This window comes from Apodemus sylvaticus, chromosome 14 (assembly GCF_947179515.1).
Source record: "Apodemus sylvaticus chromosome 14, mApoSyl1.1, whole genome shotgun sequence".
Lineage (NCBI taxonomy): Eukaryota > Metazoa > Chordata > Mammalia > Rodentia > Muridae > Apodemus > Apodemus sylvaticus.
Window position 1 is genome coordinate 88196096 of NC_067485.1, and position 20754 is coordinate 88216849.

Genomic DNA, 20754 nt, shown 5'->3' on the forward strand with positions numbered 1-20754 from the left:
AAAAAAGAGTCAAACTGTGAAACCAAAGAGCCATGCAGACAAAGTAAAAAGGAAAAGAATTTTAGAAGACTTTTGCATAGTTATGGGCGAGCTTGGACAAAAGGATATATGTATGTATATACAGTGTGTGAATATGCAGGGTCACATATATGTTATTTCATGTGTGTGTATATGTAGACCAAAGGATGAGCTCTGGCATCTTCTTTGACCATTAACTACCTTATACATTGAATAAAGGTGTCTTACTTAAACCCAGAGCTCCCTTCTTACTGATTCAGCTATTTGGCAGGCAGCTTGGTCCTCAGGGATGCCCAGTCTTTACCTCCTACCCTGTGGGTTCACAGGAGGATTACCATACCACCAAGAAATAGTTACATTAATCAAATCAAAGAAGAGAATGAGTCTGAACAAACAGCCAATGTCCTCTTCAGCTTTAGAAGGCCTTCCCCGCTAGTCTCACAGGGGCTCTTTAACCAGGTGGGAAGAACAAATGGGATTAAAATCCATAATGTATCTACTTTCTAAAATTAAAACAAAATCTTCTTAGTGGACCCTAACCTTGTGATGGATATTCTGATAAAAAAATACACAAGGGACATTTAATCCAATGCGACCTGGTGATATTCATTTTTCTTTACTATGCTTGCTCTGTTTCGTCTCAAGACAGTGAGAACACCAACCCTGGAATAAATGGACAGCTCTGAATGCTTCATATAGGATTGTTTTTCCTTGTTATAAGTGGCTAACATATTTATTTACTAATTTTATTTGCTATTTATTTATTTATTTATTTATTTATTTATTTATTTATTTATTGTTGTCTGTCTACATGTGTGCATGTGTTTGTGTGTGCATGCATGTTTGTGGGTACCTGTGGAAGACAGAGGGTGATGTTGGATCCCTGAAAACTAGAGTTACAGACAGCAGTTAAAGCACCCAACGTGCATGTTGGGAATAGAATTCTGGAAGAGCAGCATACTCTTTCAATCACTGCACCTTTTCTCCAGCCCTATTAACATTTTAATGTTTGTGCCTTACAGCATAGGCTTTGTCTAGGTGTAAGCTCCAGGCATATTCCCCAGGAAGGCTGGTTAGTGTATGCTGCCGGTCTCAGCACTAGCAATACTAGATCCTGAAATGGAGCATTAGTCTCTTCAGCTCTCTGTGCTGTGCAGGTCCTCTATACTCTGGGCAGGGACTCCAGATGTCTTTTGTTCGTCATTGCTCTAGGAGGAAATATTTAAAATTTGCTTCAGCCTCAAAGTGCCGTTGAGAATTAACAGTGAGAGTTTGTGTGTCTCCCTTGCCTCACCCCATAGGCAAAAGGCCACTTAACAGTACCATTTGGCTATATTCCCCTAGAAATCTGATTTTTGTTGTTGTTTTGTTCTGTTTTGTTTTGATTTTCAAGAAGGGGTTTTTCTGTGTGGCCCTGGCTGTTCTAGAACTTGCACTATAGAAAAGGCTGACTTAGAACTCAGATCTTCTTGCCTCTGTCTCCAAGAGCTGAAATTAAAGACCCATGTCACCACAAGCTTTGAATTTATTTTAATGCTAAATGAACATTACCTTAATGTTTAAGGGTAAATTACCTTAATGTTTTAAAAAATCATTTGTGGCTGGCTTATTTGCATATCAAGCAGTTTCTTCTTCTTTTCCATTTCTTTTTGTTTGTTTTAAGCAATGATATGAATAATCTTGATTTGAAAAAGCCACTAAGATCATATATTCAGAAAACTTAAAAGGTAGCTAAGCTTTCATGAATCAGGATTTCATAGAGAGACAAGAAAACATATTTTAAATTTTTTATTATGCATGTATGTGTGCTTGTATAGCTGTGGTACCCATGTGTGTGTATGTACGTGTGCACGTGTGTTTGTGTATGTGGTGTATGTTTGGATGTGTGTATAGGCACGTGAGCCTGTGCTTACGCAGGGGACAGCAGAGGATATCAAGCTTCCTCCTCTCTCACTCTCTCCCTTACTCCCTTGAGACTGGGTCCCTCCCTGAACTGGAGCAAGCGTAGCAGCCAGCAAGGCCCAAGCACCCCGTGTTTGCCCCATGAGCGTCACACCACACGTGGGGCCATACTCAGCTTTTAAGCGTGCTAGGATCCAATCTCAGGTCCTCACAGCCGCACAGCAGGTGCTCCTACCCACTGAGCCATCTGCGCAGCCCCAGGCAGACCCTGTTTTCCAGTACATGCATAGTTATGCTTCCCCATTTCCCCAGGATAAATGGGCCAATCCATGTCACACAGTCCAGCGAATAAGATGACACTCTCCACTTACCGGGCTTAATAAAGACATCATTAGATTCTATTTCAAGATCAGACTGATTAACTAAAAATGATTGATTACCTTTACTGTTAGAAAACTGGCTTGAAAGTGTATGTGACTGATAAGTTGTTTTCCCAGTGTTTGAACTGCTGCTTTGCCACAAACTTTTAAACAACCCCCCACCCACCAAATCACACTTCTGACTCAGGCATGTGTACAGATCAATGGCCCTACTTACATAGTTCACTTCTTTGTGACTGGATAATAAAAACTCAACATGTGAAATGAACTCTACACTTCCACCTGAGCAGAAACTGAACTCTGTCTAGGTGAGGACAGCAATAACAAGAATTGCCCACTTTGCTTGTTTCCCTTTGTTTGTCAGGGCTTCCTTGCTGAAGGCTTCAGAGCACTCAGGGTTTTCTGTTCCCCTTCAGTCACCAAAACAGTTCTCTTTAGCACAATCTGATGAGGTACACAACAGTCCCGAGGATTGCTACTTTAAATTTTACAGCACTTCCAAATATTAGGATGGATAAAACAAGCATGAAAATGTATGCACCATTTGACAGACAAAACATTGGACATGCTGAAATGGTCATCTTGGATATGAATAGTATCTGAAGCTTTGTGAGTAACAATGTTGAGCTTTGTAATGTGAAGGGCACTAGGAAGAAAGTTAAATGCAAGACTTTTTCATTTATAAAAAGTAGATACAGATGTTTAAAAATAATTTCACTGGCTGGTGTGTGTGTGGGTTCACGCGCACGTGTTTCTTTCTCTCTGTGTGAGTATGTATGTATATATGTATGTGCACATGCATGTGTGTGTGTATGTGTGTCCATAATGGAGCACTTTCCCAGATGGGTGATCCCAATACTGCAAACAAGGAAAAACAAGACAAATCCAAAGTGACCTATCTGAGATATCTCTGTCTCTATCTGAGACAACTCCTTATGTAAAATCTGCAAATCTAAATTTAATTCTCTGAACACCCTTGAACTTGGGAGCATAGAACCAGGTCCACAAAGTTGTCCTAATAGTAATTTATGTCTCTCTTTAATGCTACTGTATCTCCTCTGATTCTCACATGTGTCATAACATCTGCATTCATCATGTATGTGCACACATGCATGCACAAATATGCAAATTAATTTAGAAAGCAATCAAATGTATTACTAGCTGTGTCCATGTACACAAACAGACTAACATAGACACACAGGCATTACACATACACAGAATGCACACATGCATACATAAGCATGAAACACCAGGGCACACTCCTATGACCATTCTGCTCCCTCCCTTCACACATGCTTTTTTCCTGGCTACCTACACAATGTACTTCGAATGGTTCACATCGTCTCCTTGTGATACAAACAACCAAATGTCTAGTCACAAAGTGTAAAAGTCATAAACTCAGATGATGGACATTGTTATTCAATTTTAACACACAAGTGTAGGTTCTTTAGTAAAAAATATGTTAAGCAATCAAGACATTTTAATCTTCAATCGCATTAAACAGAGACTTAAATTCTATTAGGAAACACTCTGGATTCTTGCCAGATATCACCATTGGGAATGATAAAGACACAATTCCTTCTTTTATTAATGGATTCCTTTTGCTGTATTCCTCAAGCTACTTGAGCAAGCAAAGCTTTAGCAGTATGCTAGTACCTGTGTGACTGTTACATTTCTGCTTAGATAATCAGATGAACATTCTTTATATATAATTCATTCAAAAATTACCTCTTTGTGCTGGATGCATGTCAATCTAAAATAGCTCCCATACTGAATATTGGTGTATATTGTCAGACTAATTTCCTCTTTTAAAAATGTCTTTGTTAGCTCATCGCTTCCACTTACCTAGCTACAGCGCTGTACGGTAGCTCAGCTGCTGTGATAGTTCTTGCTTCTGACTGACTTGACTTCATCACCTGAGAATGGCTTCACTGTGCATGATTAGTGTCCAGAAAGACACCGTGGAGTCTGCTGAGCCCTAAAGTGTCAGTTTAGGGCAAGTGAGACAGCTCAGAATGTGAAAGCTTTTACTGTATAAGTCTGAGGACCTGAATTCAAGCTCTGGAAACCTTCTGGAAAGAATGGATTCCCAAATGTTCTCTGAAATTCACAGGTCTACCATGACATGTGCACCAACACGCAAACACAAGTATACAAACACATAGACACAAGTACGCACAGACACACACAGAGAGACACACCAAGAGACAGAGAGAGACACACACACACACACACAGACATACACACAGAGACACACAAGGAGACACATAAATACATACATACACACACACACACACACACACACACACTATTTAAAATAAAAACATGATGTTAATCAAATAAGAGGTCTTTCTTGTCAACAATGTAGAATAGTGTAATTTGATAATATGATAATTTTAAGTCCTTCTCTGTGTGGTATTTAGTTTTTTTTATCCATTGCTGTAGCATCCTTTTTGCTTTGGCTCTGTTATTTCTCACTGTATTTTTAAATAAATAGCTGAAACATATGCGGATGTTTAAAAATCTCTGACATATGCATTGTCCACACTTACAAAATCAGATTAGTATGATTCCTTCTTGGACATAAGTATTTATATAAGGCACACACAAGCTTTCTCTCTAGCATATAAATGTTTATACATATCATAGCAGCTTTTACTTGTACACTGTAAAGGTGTTTTCTGAGGCCTAGAAAGATGGCTTAGCAGTTAAGACGCAGATGGCTTTCTCAGAGGATCTGCATTCAGTTACCAGCACCCACATGATGACTTACAACCATTTGTAACTCCAGTTCAGGAGATCTGATCCCATGTTCTCGCCTGCATGAACACGCTACACACATGGTGCATACATATACACTCATACATAGGAATTAAATGACTACTAAACAATCTTTCATGGCAATCTCAGTTTGAGTGTGCTGGGCAAAAACAATTTACAATAAATATAATAATTGTTATGATCAAATAAACCTCAAGAACTATTTCCTTCGAAATTGGTATAAAAGTAATCATTCTATTCTAAGAGGTAGTAGGAAACACTCTTTTTGTTGTTATGTTTTGTTTTGTTTTGTTTTGAGACAGTATTTCTCTATGTAGTCCTGGCTGCACTGGAATTCAGAGATCCTCCTGTCTCAGGAAAACCATCTTATGGTTGATGAGAGGCTGCTTCTGAAAGTAAGATGCATAAACATAAACTAATAAGGTAGTAGAGTCAGCTCTACATTTTTATCTTTCTTTTAATTTTAAGACAGTTTTATTTTTAATCCTATGTATATACCTCTGTGGGGGTTATGTGCATGTGAGTATAGATGTCCATATAATCCAGAAGAGGACATCTGCACCCTGGAGCAGGAAGTACAGGCACTGCAAACCTCTGACAAGTGGGTGATGGGCTGATATTGGGTCCTCTGGAGGGGCGGCATCTGCTCTTAATTGCAGAACCATTTTTATCAGCCTCCCTTTAGTGAGTTTCGGAGAGAGCATCTCATGTAGTCCAGGATGTCCTGGAAATGGCTATGTTGCTGAGGAAGCCCTTGAATTCCTGATCCCCCTGCTTTTCAAGAGCTAGCATTATGCGCATGAAGCACCAAACCCAGTTGATTTGCACATTTTTTTCATATTGCACAGATCTTGTTTATTAATAGTATTATTATTGTTTATTTAGGCCTTTTTATGACTTGCTCCTCTTAAGCCAACCCAGCACAGGCATAGTTAAGAAACAATCCTGGTTTGTTAAAAACAAAAAACAAGAACAAAAACCACCACCACGACCAACAACAACAACAAAAACCCTTATAATAAAGGAGTTATCTCAAGAAGACAAGTCACATATATACAAAAGCACTGGTTTAGTTAGGTCTCTCAGAGATAATACAAATGCTGTGATTATATTATATCACAGCATATATTATATCACTTACTGTACAGTTGAATAGATAGGTATTAGACAAGAACATACATGGCTTCGCTTTAAAAATAATTTGTTGCTTAAAATGCTAAGAAGAAAATGGACTGGTAGAGAGTCACATTTTTTTTGCTGATGGAGTGTTTACCCAATGTTGATGGGACTGACTAATGAGTATGGTGCTTGTGGATGTTTGAGGCAACTTGATAATTTCTTATAACAACAGTGAGGTTTGCTACATTAACTGAAACATTTTTAATCGTGAATGACTTCTTTGTATGTCATTTATAATGCCGAGTGACATTCAAAGATTCTGTCTCCATAATCTTTTGAATCCAGAACAAATCTTTGTTGCTTATTCCTCAAAAAGAACTTCCTGTCTGGTAATCTTTGATTCTAAGGCAGTAGCACCCTGCTTTCCCCTTCCATTTCTATCTCATTTGCCTTTTCTCTCTCCTCTGCTGTTGCTGCTACCACTGGAGCCGTGGATTCCTCAAGGGAATCCATGAGGGTACGGAATCAGCATTTTTTTTTAATATTCATTTATTTTTATTTACATTGCAAATGATTTCCCCTTTTCTGGGTCCCCACTAAGACACTTAAAACCTCTTGCTAAAAGTAGTTGACTAGATATAAGGGTGTTGTTAAAGGTGATCCTTTTTGTCTCTTGTTTAATTGTTTAGATTTACATTAATAACAATTTTAAGATAATTTCCATATCAAAGATGTTCCTAGAAATATTTGAATCATGGCAAGTACAGTTATTTCCTGTTCAATCTAAGGTCACAGGGTATACATTTGCATCATGGATTTAATCAGTAACTACACATTAAAACACACTGGGAAAACATGATTCTAAGCATGTTCAGGTGTGACCAGCACTAGGCTAGTCTGCTGTAGACAAAACTAGGTAGCAAAGACACAAAAAGGATCCACAGCCCAAACCAGCCTGTCATCTGCTGCTCAGGACATGCAGAGATTGTCAGCTCTGCTATCGGGAGGTTCATTTCACTGCTCTACTACTATCTATGAAGTTGAGATTTATCTGGTCCTCAGCTTTTACCTCCCAGGTCCTGGGATGCCTCCCTAGGCGTGGCAAAGCAGTGACACAAGCTAGGCAAGTATGCAAAAGTCAGCCACACCCTGGCACTCAGCAGGTTCTCACATCAAGAGACTTCCCCTCCTAAGATCCCTTATCTCCTCTCCCACAATAATACTAGGCCTAATCATGGCTACACCTTGTCTGCCGATTCTTAAAATCACCACTGATAAACATTTAATTTACTTTCCAGCTCCAAATTCCATCAGAGTTCAGGTCTGAATGCTCCAAGTCTTCACTGAACTCTGTCCATCTCTACAGTAAGTGACAGACACAATTCACTGATGTGTGTGTGTGTGTGTGTGTGTGTGTGCTTGTGTGCCACTGATTTGTGTGTCTGTGTGTGTGCATGCATATGTGTACATGTGTGTGCTTCTGTGAATGCTCAGAGATATATTTTAAAAGCAAGTATTAGATTTAAACCCAATTTAATCAGCTTCCAACAGAGGGAGACTCCTAAAGTTACAAATACATTTTAGGGAAAACATCATAAATGTAGAATAGCCAAGCAAGTAATAAAAATAAGTAGAAATCCACAAAAATCTATTTAACAGCGTATTCCAAACTAATGGAACTATGGAGTCTTTTCCTTTTAGCCCAATATCTAATAAGACATTGAAATGTGAATGCTGTGAACCCTAAGTTACTATAAGTGTGGAGAGCGACAAAAGTGGGGAGAGTGGACAGGTAGCATCTGTCTACCAGGTCCCTACACATGGACAGTGCAGCAGTAGCCATATGCTATGGTTATGGTACCTAGGACTGTACTCCTAGAGCCATTATTCTCAACAGCCTCCTGCACAACCACCACTGCTCTCTTCATCGAAAACCATATCCAATCTTAAGCCACTAAAAAGCAAACAAGGAGAGAGCACACACAGAAGCCACAGATAACAGCATGACCTAAATGAAAAGTCAGACGGAATTTACCTGTGAACTGCTCACTGGCTGTTAGTGTGGGTGGATGCACGGAGGATGAACCAAACGCTCTGGCTGCTTCAGCTAGTTTATAATTAACATAGACAGAGGACAAGCCATGGCATTCTGGGGTGAGTGAGAGCCCTCAGGTTGGCAACTGCTGAGCTACAGACATGGACACAAGGCTTGGGGTCACGAGCTTGGCTCCCTCGCCCCCTTGTTATCAGCACTTCCCACCTTGGGAACAAATCATGACTCATGTGGAAAATGCCACTCATTATGAACTACTGAATTTTGCCCAGTGTGAGCCAAGAGGACAACATTGGATGTTTGTTCATAACAAGATCCATTTCATACCTAGTGCTGAGTGTGTGGTTAGGAAAGTGAAAGCTAAAGCCCCTTGCCCCTTCACGGTCTACATTCTCCCTCTTTCTTCCCTGTTTCCTTTCCTCAAAACAAAAGTGTTGAGTGTCATAGCAGCCAAAATTTCATAAGAAATAAAACATAGATCTCTTGCTTATAATTTCTAATAGGCTTTAAAAAGACAATAGAGTATTTATTTATAGTGCATCTATGTATAATTCATCCATCTGGCTGTATAGCACTCCCCCCCCCCCCACTGTGTGTGTGTGTTTACAGGCCCACATTCTTCAACATGTCTATGGAGGTCAGAGGACAACTTGTGGAAGTTATTCTCCTTTCATGATACTGACGTCAGTACCACAGGTTTGTCCACACGTGCTTTTACCCACTGAATGATCCCACCAGACCTATCCATCAGTCTTCTGAGATATACTTTCACTATGTAGTCCTGGCTAGCCTGATGTTCCCTATGGAATCCAGGCTGGCCTGCAAGTCTTTCTGCTTCAGCTTTCATGGTGCTGGGTTCCAATCATGTAGCATAACTGGATCAGTTTTTTTTTTTTTTAAATCTGGGATGACATATTTAAGGTATGCTTGCAATTTGCAACTTGACTTGAACTACTTGCTATTTTTTTTTAAATTAATATTTAAGCCTATTGAGATGGTTCAGCAGGTAAAGGTTTGTATCACCAAGACTAATGACCTTGATCTGTGGGACCCACATGGTACAAAGAGAAAACTGACCTTATGATGTACATGCACTATAGGGCATGTACATGCTCACTAATAATAAGTAACAATAGTTAAGATTTCCATATTTAAGAAAAGAAATCATGTAATCAATTACAGCATTCATGAAAATCTCCTAAATATAGTATAAGTAAAACCACTTTCAAAGTCTAGAGATCTGGCTTGTACTTGAGAATAATACTTTGTTATAATTTTGATTATCTCTTTGAAATCCCCAGTAAAGGTTACAGTGACAGGTCCTCTTTGGTGGCTGGCTTGAGTTATCCTAATAAAAATGTCACTGAGTAGACTGCAATTATCTCCACTGTTTCTCATAAATGGAGATGTCAGAAAGTTCAATGAGCATGCTGGGTTCCAGAGTCAACTGGTGAATGACTTTGAACTTGGAGCTCTCTGATCATAGAGTCATCATGATGATCTCATATTCCCTAGAGAACGCACTGAGCACTCTTCAAGGAGGCCAATAGGCTGCATGTCTATTCCTACTAACCTCTGTAATCCTCACGGTGTGAGAAGTTAATGTTTATTTCCAGCTCCATTACACACACAGGGACACTAGGCATGGCAAGGTTAGATGTTTTCTCAGTAGCCACAAGGTGGGAAGCTTTGGTTGGCTTCCCTCCATAGAATGACACTTTGATTCATTACAGATGCAAAGCAATGGGGCTAGAAGACACTAAGACTTTCATTCAAATGGTCATCCCTGAAAACATACATGCAAGCAACATTATACAAACTGAGCAGGTGGTACTTATATATGTAACAAGTAAAGAAATGGGGTAATGGATATTAATGAGAACAAGGGGTATAGGGGAGTGTTTGAGGCAACAAATGGAAGAAGTGATATAATTATATCATAATCTAAAATAAATTAATAACTTTGAAAAAACTAAATCGTTGCTCTATGGAGTGTTCTGGTATTTTCTTGACATTGAAAAACTAACTCACATTTTTAATGTATTTTCCAATGTACATGAAATAATAATATGGGCCATAAATTAATTGTGCCTTTAAAAATGTATCTTCTAGGAAGGAACATACAAAATGTGATGCTCTATTAACCAATAGATTAAAACATGGTGGTTGCAACTCTTTCACTCTGCCTACTTTTAACTTAGAAACAGATAGAATTCATTTTGTATTTCTTTTTATTTTATATTAATTTTTTTGAGATAGGCTCTCATGTAACCTCAGTTGCCCCTGAAGTCACTATATAGCTTAGGATGACTTTGAATTCATGATTTTTCTGCTTCTACATCCATAGTGTTAGGATTACAGATATGTTCTATATTCCAAGATGCCCAGTTTAGGTAGTTCAGGGAGTGGCATCCATGATCATGTGCACCGTAGGCAAACACTATACCTATAACATCCCCAGCCTCTAAACCTGAAGCCTTACTGCTAGGTCAGAAGTTCACATTCCTTCCTTCCTTTGACTATTGTAGTCATCTTAGGAATTTAGGTGAAGGAGAAATTATTATTTTATGATATTCTCATTTTTTCCAGAAAAATCCAAAGCCTGGAGAATAGCAGACTAATTGAATGATAAATGAAGCCAAAACTACAATTATGTTCCTCAGAGTACAATTTCCTTCTCACAATACCATAGATATCATCTGATGTGTGTAAGTGGAAGCACGTGGATATCTTGTTAGAACAAAATTGAACTATTGAACTATTTAAAATTATTAAGCTTGCTAAAATGCATACTTTACCTCAATTGTAATTAAATATAAGGCATTAAAGAATCAAAAGACATGGCTTTTTTATTCATTTAACAGAGAGCTAAATTTCTTAGCTTGAGGCTTGGTTGTTATGATAAAAACTGACCAAATGCAACTTGAAAAAGAGAAGGACTTATCTGACTTATAAGTTACAGTCTATCATTTAAGGAATGCTAGGCAAGATGTCAAAGCAGGAACCTAGATGCAGGAACTGAATCAAAGACCATGGAGGAATGGTTCTTACTGGGATAGACTCTCTGACATCAGATTAACCATGAGAATGCCCCACTGATATGCTCATAGGCCAGTGTGATAGAAGCAGTTCAACTGAGCTTCATTTCATTTCATTTCATTTCATTTCATGTTGACAACCAAGATCAGCCATCACAGTGCAATATTAACACTCCTATTAGATGCGAGTATATTTTACGGTATGCCTTCATCCTACAATGGATTGAAACTGAGAGACTAATTCCAGTCACATATTTTAACTAGCAACACTATGGGCAATTTTCATTATAAAATTATATTTAAAAAAATATCAATACATAACCATGTAAATAAAGCTGAGTAAAAAGTACCTAAAAACGAAGAGCCTTTGTGCTGTGCATGATGATGGGAAAGACCATGGTTCACTCAGTCCACAGTCCTCTGAGCAAGTCAGAACCGATGTAAATGCCATTACTGGCCATATCTACAAAGACACAAAAGACAATGACAGCATCAGTCAACAGACATCAGTAATACCATTTTCACAAGAGTGTCTTTTCAGGCTGCATCAGTAACAGAAATAATAGATGTTTGACTAAAAAACAAAAACAGAAAAAAAATTCCAGGAAGGACCTTCATTTACATTGCTCATTGCTCAATGGCCATGAGAACACATTGTCTATTCAATGTGTAAAGCATGACTAAGAATTAAATTTAGTTCAATGCTAAGTATGATTAAGAAATAAATGTAGCAGAAAATTTCTACAGCACTTCTGGGAAGACGTAAATATATCAATAAAAAGCAAAATAAACCAAAAGCAAACATCCTCTGATAAGGATTTGACATATTCTGGGAATTATGCTAATTCCTGACTATGATATTTCATTTAGTGTTGATAACAAAGCTTTAATGTAGCTCACCATCTTGTTTTTACAAATTCCAAGGATTAGATCTCATACCATTTAGAACATGCATAGCACATATCATCCTAGACTTGCTTGTGTTCCATGATTGGGTAGCATGAATGACAGATCCCAAGAATATCTTATAAGGTAGATCAAATGACTCGTTTGCCCCTGCAGTTCTTTAAAATGTTCTATTCTTTGCTGTTTTTCAATATATATGTGAACAATGCTATTGCTTCAATATAGTACCTGGCACATGTAAGTATTTGCTGAGTGAATAAAAAATGTATGCTACCCACAGTTTCAGGCACTAGCATGCAACTGTCAGGGTCTGAATTCATACTTTGCCAATCTTGTAATTTACTGGCCAGTGTTATTTTCTTGTTTAAATACATTTCCAAGAAAGAAAACTAGAATGAAGTATTTGAAAAAATCATGTGAATGAAATTCAAATATGTTGCTCAACAATTACATGTTAGTTGTTTAAATTAGTTTAATTAGAAAATCTCTTCAAAGAGTGACACACTTAAACAATGAATTTTTACCAAGAGAAAACAACACACTCTAGTTCTAGATTAGACAGTATCTTGGTTATTGACCGAGACACTTTCTCTCATCCTGTGATGCCCACGGGGAATGACTGCATGAATGCAGGGAAAACTGAAATTATTACAGTGAATAAGACTTCCTATAGGCAATCAGGAGCAAGGAACAGCTATTCTGGAATGGAGGGGAAACAGTTGACTTGGCTCCAATGATTCACCCATGAGAAAAGTAGCTTGGTACTGTGCAGTCCAGAGCAGGTGAGCATGAAGCTCAAACTCCCTGCCTGGTTCTGCACAGCCTATGAATTAAGAATGGCTTTACATCTTTCCATTTTTAAACAAGTCAAAAATAGCTGCATAAGTTATCTTAGTTTCAAATAACAGACTGTATTTATTGGGACATAGACATAGACATTTCTTCACGCAAGGTCTCTGGCTTCATTCATACTTCCCTGAGAGAACTGTGCCTTTGTGATATTATCTGTTTTGCTAGTCTAAACTGTCTAGGCAGGAATCCTTCAGTACAATCAAGGAATTGCCCCATCCCCAAATGCTCAAGACAGTTGAAAGCATTTCATCCATTCTTAAGGGCATGCTATACTTCAGGGCAAAGAGTGGACCATAGTAAGACTGCCTAGATGAGAGAAAAACAAGAAAAGCTAGAGGAAAGAATGCATAAAAGGTTGTGTTACATGAGAGACTGAGGATGCAGTCTTCTGTGGAGGGGCCTTTCCAGTTAAAGGGCATCAGACAATTATAATAGTTGCCAGAGCACCTGCTTTGTGCTTTCAGTAAAATGTGAGAAGCTGAAGACAAGATGCCAAAGATCCATCTTAGCTCCCAGAAGAGAATTAGGTACAGATAATGGAGAAAATGCCCATTCGGCCCCCATCCAATTATAATTGGCTTGAAAGAAACCTGGGTTTGAGTTGGAAAAATTTGGCCTTGAACAAAATTTCCAGCATTTTTGTTTGTTTTATAATTTTGACATCTGACTTCATGGTAAAAGCCTACTTCTATCATCTCTAGGACAGGGAAATTCTTAGTATGCCCAGTGTGAGTATGCAGGAGACACCTAGTGTACTTTTAGTCATGTGATCTTTATGGGCTCTGTTCTCTTGTCTCTGCCTCCATTCTATTAGCTTCCTCTCTGTTGCTACTGCTAATGCATCTGTCTACTCGGCATAATTTCATTGTCAAATGTGCAAGGGTTTCCTATGCTCCATTCTTAACTTTCACCTGTGTCCTCCTTGAGTAGATTACAAGTTTTGGCTTTGGGCATTCTCTAAGTAACCAGTAAAATAGCTTTAATTTCACAAAATCCTACCTTATTCAGAATACTGATACAGGAGGTATAAATATTTTGACACAGTATTTGGCACATAACTCATCATTACAACTTATATTAATCATGTCATATTTCATCATTGTCTACCTTGGCACTCAGAAGGTAGCATAGGCAGTACTTCCCTTAAGAGCATAGAGATGCCCTTCCAGTTTTGCCACAGGGAAGATCCCATCTCGTGATACTTTCTAGGGAACCAGCAGCAGACAAGGACATTCAACCCTTGCCAGGTCTGCCACAGGAAAGACTCCATCTCCTGGCACTTCCTGGAAAACCAGACGTATGCAGGACATTTGAGAGAAAGGGAATCCCAGGAGTATAGATACACAGGCTTGCAGGATAGAGAAGCCACCCAGGAGTATAGATACACAGGCTTGCAGGATAGAGAAGCCACAGTCAGAGACAGCAAGACCAGCTAACACTAGAGATAACTAGATGGCAAAAGGCAAACACAAGATCATTACCAACAGAAACCAAGGAAACATGGCACCATCAGAATCCAGTTCTCCCACAACAGCAAATCCTGGATACTCCATTACATCGGAAAAGTAAGAGCTGGATTTAAAATCACATCTCATGATGCTGATAGAGGACTTTAAGAAGGACATAAATAACTCCCTTAAAGAAATACAGGAGATTGAATCTTTTGGGACCGCTAGTGCATGGTGGGGGGCGACGGGCGAGCAGCAGCAGCGTGGCCTGGGCTAGCACAAGGATCAGCTGATTGTGAATCTTCTTAAGGAAGAACAGGTCCCCCAGAATAAGATTACAGTTGTTGGGGTTGGTGCAGTTGACATGGCTTGTGCCATCAGTATCCTAACGAAGGAATTAGCAGATGAGCTTGCCCTTGTTGATGTCATAGAGGACAAGCTACAGGGAGAGATGATGGATCTCCAGCATGGCAGGCTTTTCCTTAAAACACCAAAAATCGTCTCCAGCAAAGACTATAGTGTAACTTCAAACTCCCAGCTGGTCATTGTCACAGCGGGGGCCTGCCAGCAAGAGGGAGAGAGCTGACTCAATCTGGTCCAGCGAAATGTGAACATCTTTAAGTTCACCATTCCCAACATTGTGAAGTACAGTTCATACTGCAAGCTGCTTATTGTCTCAAATCCAGTGGATATCTTGACCTACGTGGCTTGGAAAATCAGTGGCTTTCCCAAAAGCCGAGTTATTGGAAGTGGTTGCAATCTGGATTCAGCTTGGTTCTGTCACCTGATGGGAGAGAGGCTGGGGATTCACCCGCTGAGCTGTCACGGGTGGGTCCTGGGAGAACATGGCGACTTCAGTGTATCTGTGTGGAGTGGTGTGAACATTGCTGGCATCTCCCTGAAGTCTCTGAACCCAGAATTGGGCACCGATGCGGATAAGGAGCAGTGGAAGGATGTTAACAAGCAAGTGGTTGACAGTGTATATGAGGTGATCAAGCTGAAAGGTTACATGTCCTGGGCCATCGGCCTCTCTGTGGCAGACCTGGCCGAGAACATCATAAAGAACCTCAGGCGGGTGCATCCCATCTCCACCATGATTAAGGGTCTCTATGGAATCAGTGATGATGTCTTCTTCAGTGGCCCATGTATCCTGGGACAAAATGAAATCTCGGATATTGTGAAGGTGACACTGACTCCTGAGGAGGAGGCCTGCCTAAAGAAAAGTGCAGATATCCTCTGGGGAATCCAGAAGGAGCTGCAGTTCTAACGTCTTCCCAGTGTCCTAGCACCTCACTGTTCAGGCTGCAGTATGATTTCTATGGAGATCATCTGAGCTGTGGTTGGTGGTCTGGGGAAAAAAAAATCGCAGTTCCCACAGCTCTGCCCTGCTGCCAAGTGGTACTTGTGTAGTGGTAACCTGGTTAGTGTGACAGTCCCACTATCTCCGAAACACACTGCCAACTGTGTGCAGGCGTCAATTACCCTGTGAGCCTGTTGCATTGCTGCCTTGTGCACCCTCACCAAACACGCCTACGCCAATGAATTCCCAGTGAGTGATAACCTGGCTCCAGTGTGTAAGTCCATTATGCACATCTTGCACATAACTGTTCTACAGGATATTTTATGTATTATGTGTCTGTAGTGTACAGTGCAATATCATGTGAAATGTAAGATCTGCATATGGGTGATGGAACCAACCACTCAAGTGTCATGCCAAGGAAAACACCAAATAAACCTTGAACAGTGAAATAAAAAAAGAAAGAAAGAAATACAGGAGAACATGGGTCAACAGCTAGAAGCCCTTAAAGAGGAAACACAAAAAACCCTTAAAGAAATACAGGAGACCATGGGTCAACAGGTAGAAGCCCTTAAAGAGGCAACACAAAAATCCCATAGGGAATTTTGGGAGAACATGGGTCAGCAGTCAGAAGTCCTTAAAGAGGAAACAAAAAAATCCCTTAAAGAAATATAGGAAAACATGGGTCAACAGGTAAAAACCCTTAAAGAGTAAACACAAAAATCCCTTAAAGAAATACAGGAAAACACAAACAAACAAGTGAAGGAATTGAACTACCAGGATCTAAAATAGGAAGTATAAACAATAAAGAAATTGCAAAGTGAGAAATCTCTGGAGATAGAAAACCTTGGAAAGAATTCAGGAATCACAGATGCAAGCATCAATAACAGAATATAAGAGATAGAGGAAAGAATCTCAGGTGCTGAAAATACCATAGAAAACAATGATTCAGCAGTCAAAGAAACTGCAAAATGCAAAAAAGCTTGTAACCCAAAACATCCAGGAAATGCAGGACACAATGAGAAGACCTAACCTAACGATGATAAGTATAGAAGAGAGTGAGGATTTACATTTTAGAGGTCCAGTAAATACCTTCAACAAAATTATAGAGGAAAACTTTCCTAACCTAAAGAAAGAGATGGTTGTGAACATACAAGAAGCCTACGGAACTCCAAACAGACTAGACCAGAGCAGAAATTTTTCAGTCACATAATAATTGAAACACCAAATACACTAAACAAAGAAAGAATATTAAAAGCAGTAAGGGGAAAAGGTCAAGTAACATATAAAGGCAGACCTATCAGAATTACACCAGATTTTTAACCAGAAACTATGAAATCTAGAAGATCCTGGGCAGATGTCATACAGAACCTAAGAGAACATAAATGTTAGCTCAGACTATTATACCCAGCAAAACTTTCAATTGCCATAGACAGAGAAAACAAGACATTCCATGACAAAAGCAAATTTACACAATATCTTTCCACAAACCCAGCTCTACAAAGGATAATGGGTGGAAAATACCAACACAAGGCAGGAAACCACACCCTAGAAAAAGCAATATAGTATCTTCTTTCAACAAACCCAAAAGAAGATAGCTACACAAACAAAATTTTACCTTTAACAAATAAGATACCAGTAAGCAACAATCACTTTTCCTTAATATCTCTAATATCAATGGTCTCAATTCCCCAATAAAAAGACTAACAGACTGAATATATAAACAGGACACAACATTTTGCTGCATACAAGAAACCCACCTCAGTGACAAAGGCAGTCACTACTTAAGAGTCAAAGGTTGGAAAATAATTTTCCAAGAAAATGGTCCCAAGAAACAAGCTGGAGTGGCCATTCTTATATAGGATAAAATTCAACCAAAAGTTGTCAAAAAAGATAAGGAGGGACACTTCATACTGGTCAAATGAAAAGTCTACCAAGATGAACTCTCAATTCTGAACATCTATGCTCTGGAATGCAAGGTAACCCATATTCATAAAAGAAACTTTACTAAAGCTGAAAGCACACATTAGACCCTACACAATAGTAGTGGGAGACTTCAACACCCCACTCTCAACAATGGACAAATCATGGAAACAGAAATTAAAGAGACATAGTGAAACTCACTGAAGTTATGGACCAAATGGAACTAGAACATTCTATCCTAAAGCAAAAGCATATACCTTCTTCTCAACACCTCATGGTACCTTCTCCAAAATTGACCGTATAATTGGTCACAAAACAGGCCTCAACAGATACAGAAATATTGAAATTATTCCATGCACCTTATCAGATCACCATGGACTAAGGCTGGTCTTAAGTTCAAACAAAAACAATGGAAAACACACATACACATGGAATTTGAATGCTTTTCTCAATGATAGCTTGGTCAAAAAAAGAAATAAAGAAAGAAATTAAAGACATTTTTTAATTTAATGAAAATGAAGACACATCATACCAAAACTTATGGGACACAATGAAAGCAGTGCTAAGAGGAAAACTCATAGCTCTAAGTGCCTCCAAAAAGAAAATGCAGAGAGCTTGCACCAATAGCTTGACAGTGCACCTGAAAACTCTAGAACAAAAAGAAGCAAATACATCCAGCTTGTAGACAGCAGGAAATAATCAATCAGGGTCAAAATCAATCAAATAGAAACAAGAAGAACTATACAAAGAATAAACCAAAGCAGGAGCTAGTTCTTTGAGAAAATCGACAAGATAGATAAACCAGAGGGCACAGAGGCACTACCCAAATTAATAAAATCAGAAAGGAAAAGGGAGACATAACAATAAAAACTGGAAATTCAAAAATCACCAGATCCTACTACAAGAGCTTATACTCAAGTTTGAAAATCTGAGTGAAATGGACAACTTTCTAGATAACAAGGTCAGATAAACCACCTAAATAGTTCCATAAGTCCTGAGGAAATTGAAGCAGTTGTTAATAGTCTCCCATTGAAAAAAGCTCAGGACCAGATGGGTTTAGTAGGAAATTCTATCAGATCTTCAAAGAAGAGCTAATACCAATACTCTTCAAACTATTCAATGAAATAGAAACTCAAGGAACACTACCCAGCTCATTCTATGAAGCCACAATAATGCTTATAGCTAAATCAAACAAAGACCAAACAAGGAAAGAGAACTTCAGACCAATCTCCCTTAGGAACATTGATGCAAAAATATTCAACAAAATTTTGGCCAACCAAATCCAAGAATGCATCAAAACTATAATTCACCACGTTCAAGTAGGCTTCACTCCAGGGATGCAGGGATGGTTCAATATACAGAAATCTGTCAATGTAATCCACTATATAAACAAACTCAAGGAAAAAAAAACTACATGGTCATTTCATTAGAAACTAAAAAGGCTTTTGATAAAATCCAGCATGCCTTCATGATAAAATTCTTGAAGAGATAAGGAATCCAAGGCTCATACCTAAACATAGTGAAAGCAATATACTGCAAACATGTAGTCAATATCAAACTAAATGGAGAGAAACTTGAAGCAATCCCACTAAAATCAGGGACCAGACAAGGCTCCCCATCCTCTCCCTATCTATTCAACATAGCACTTGAAGTCCTAGCCCCAGAGCAGTCAGACAAAAAAAAAGAGGTCAAAGGTATACAAATTGGAAAGGAAGAAGTCAAAATATCACTATTTGCAGATGATATGATCATATACTTAAGCGACCCCAAAACTTCCACCAGAGAACTTTTAAAGCTGACAAACAACTTCAGCAAGGTGACTGGATATAAAATTAACTCAAACAAATCAGTAGCCTTCCTCTACTCAAAGAATAAACAAGCTGAGAAAGAAATCAGGGAAATAACACCCTTCACAATAGTTACAAATACTATTACATACCTTGGTGTGATTCTAACTAAGCAAGTGAAAGATCTGTATGACAAGAACTTCAAGCCTCTGAAGAAAGAAACCAAGAAGATCTCAGAAGATGGAAAGATCTCCCATGCTCATGGATTGGCAGGATTAATATAGTAAAAATGTCCATTTTGCTAAAAGCAGTCTACAGATTCAATGCAATCCCCATCAAAATCCCAAATCAGTTCTTCATAGATCTAGAAAGAGCAATTCTCAAATTCATCTCTGGAATAACAAAAAACCCAGGATAGCAAAAACTATTCTCCACAACAAAAGATCTCCTGGGGGAATCACCATTCCTGACCTCAAGCTCTACTACAGAGCAATAGTGATAAAAAAACAAAACAAAACAAAACAAAACAAAAAAAAACCCTGTTTGTTACTCATATGGAGACAGGCAGGAAGATCAATGGAATAGAATTGAAGACCCAGAAAAGAATCCCCACACCTTTGGTCACTTGATATTTGACAAAGGAGCTAAAAACATCCAGTGGAAAAAAGCAGCATTTTAAACAAATGGTGCTGGAGCAACTGGAGGTCAGCATGTAGAAAAATGCAAATTGACCCATTCTTATCTCCTTGTACAAAGCTCAAGTCCAAGTGAATCAAGGACCTACACATAAAACCAGACACACTGAAGCTTATAGAGAAGAAAGAGGGGAAGAATCTTTAAAAAGTGGGTACACGGGAAAATTTCCTAAATAGAACACCAATGGCTTATGTTCTAAGAATAAGAATCAACAAATGGGACCTCATAAAACTCATATAAGGCAAAGGACACTGTCAATAGGACAAATGGCAACCAACAAATTGGGAAAGGATCTTTACCAATCCTACATCCAATAGAGGGCTAATATCCAATATATACAAAGAACTCAAGAAGTTAGACTCCAGAGAGTTAAATAACCCTATTAAAAATGGGGTACAGAGCTAAACACGGAATTCTCGAACAAGGAAACTCGAATGGCTCTGAAGCACCTAAAGAAATGTACAGCATCCTTAGTTATAAGGGAAATGTAAATCAAAACAACCCTGAGATTCCACCTCACACCAGTCAGATTGGATAAGATAAAAATCTCAGGG

The 20754-nt window shown here is 38.8% G+C and overlaps 1 protein-coding gene and 1 pseudogene across 1 annotated transcript in view; one reads left to right on the forward strand and one right to left on the reverse strand.

The window, feature by feature from the left end:
* LOC127664615 (L-lactate dehydrogenase A chain-like) overlaps window positions 1-15985 on the forward strand; it is a 31782-nt pseudogene extending 15797 nt beyond the window's left edge.
* Chrm3 (cholinergic receptor muscarinic 3) overlaps window positions 1-20754 on the reverse strand; it is a 492930-nt gene that overhangs the window by 350844 nt on the left and 121332 nt on the right. The window contains exon 2 of the mRNA XM_052157102.1: window positions 11642-11754. The gene's annotated coding sequence lies outside the window, so the exon portion shown is untranslated. The remainder of the gene's footprint in view (window positions 1-11641; window positions 11755-20754) is intronic.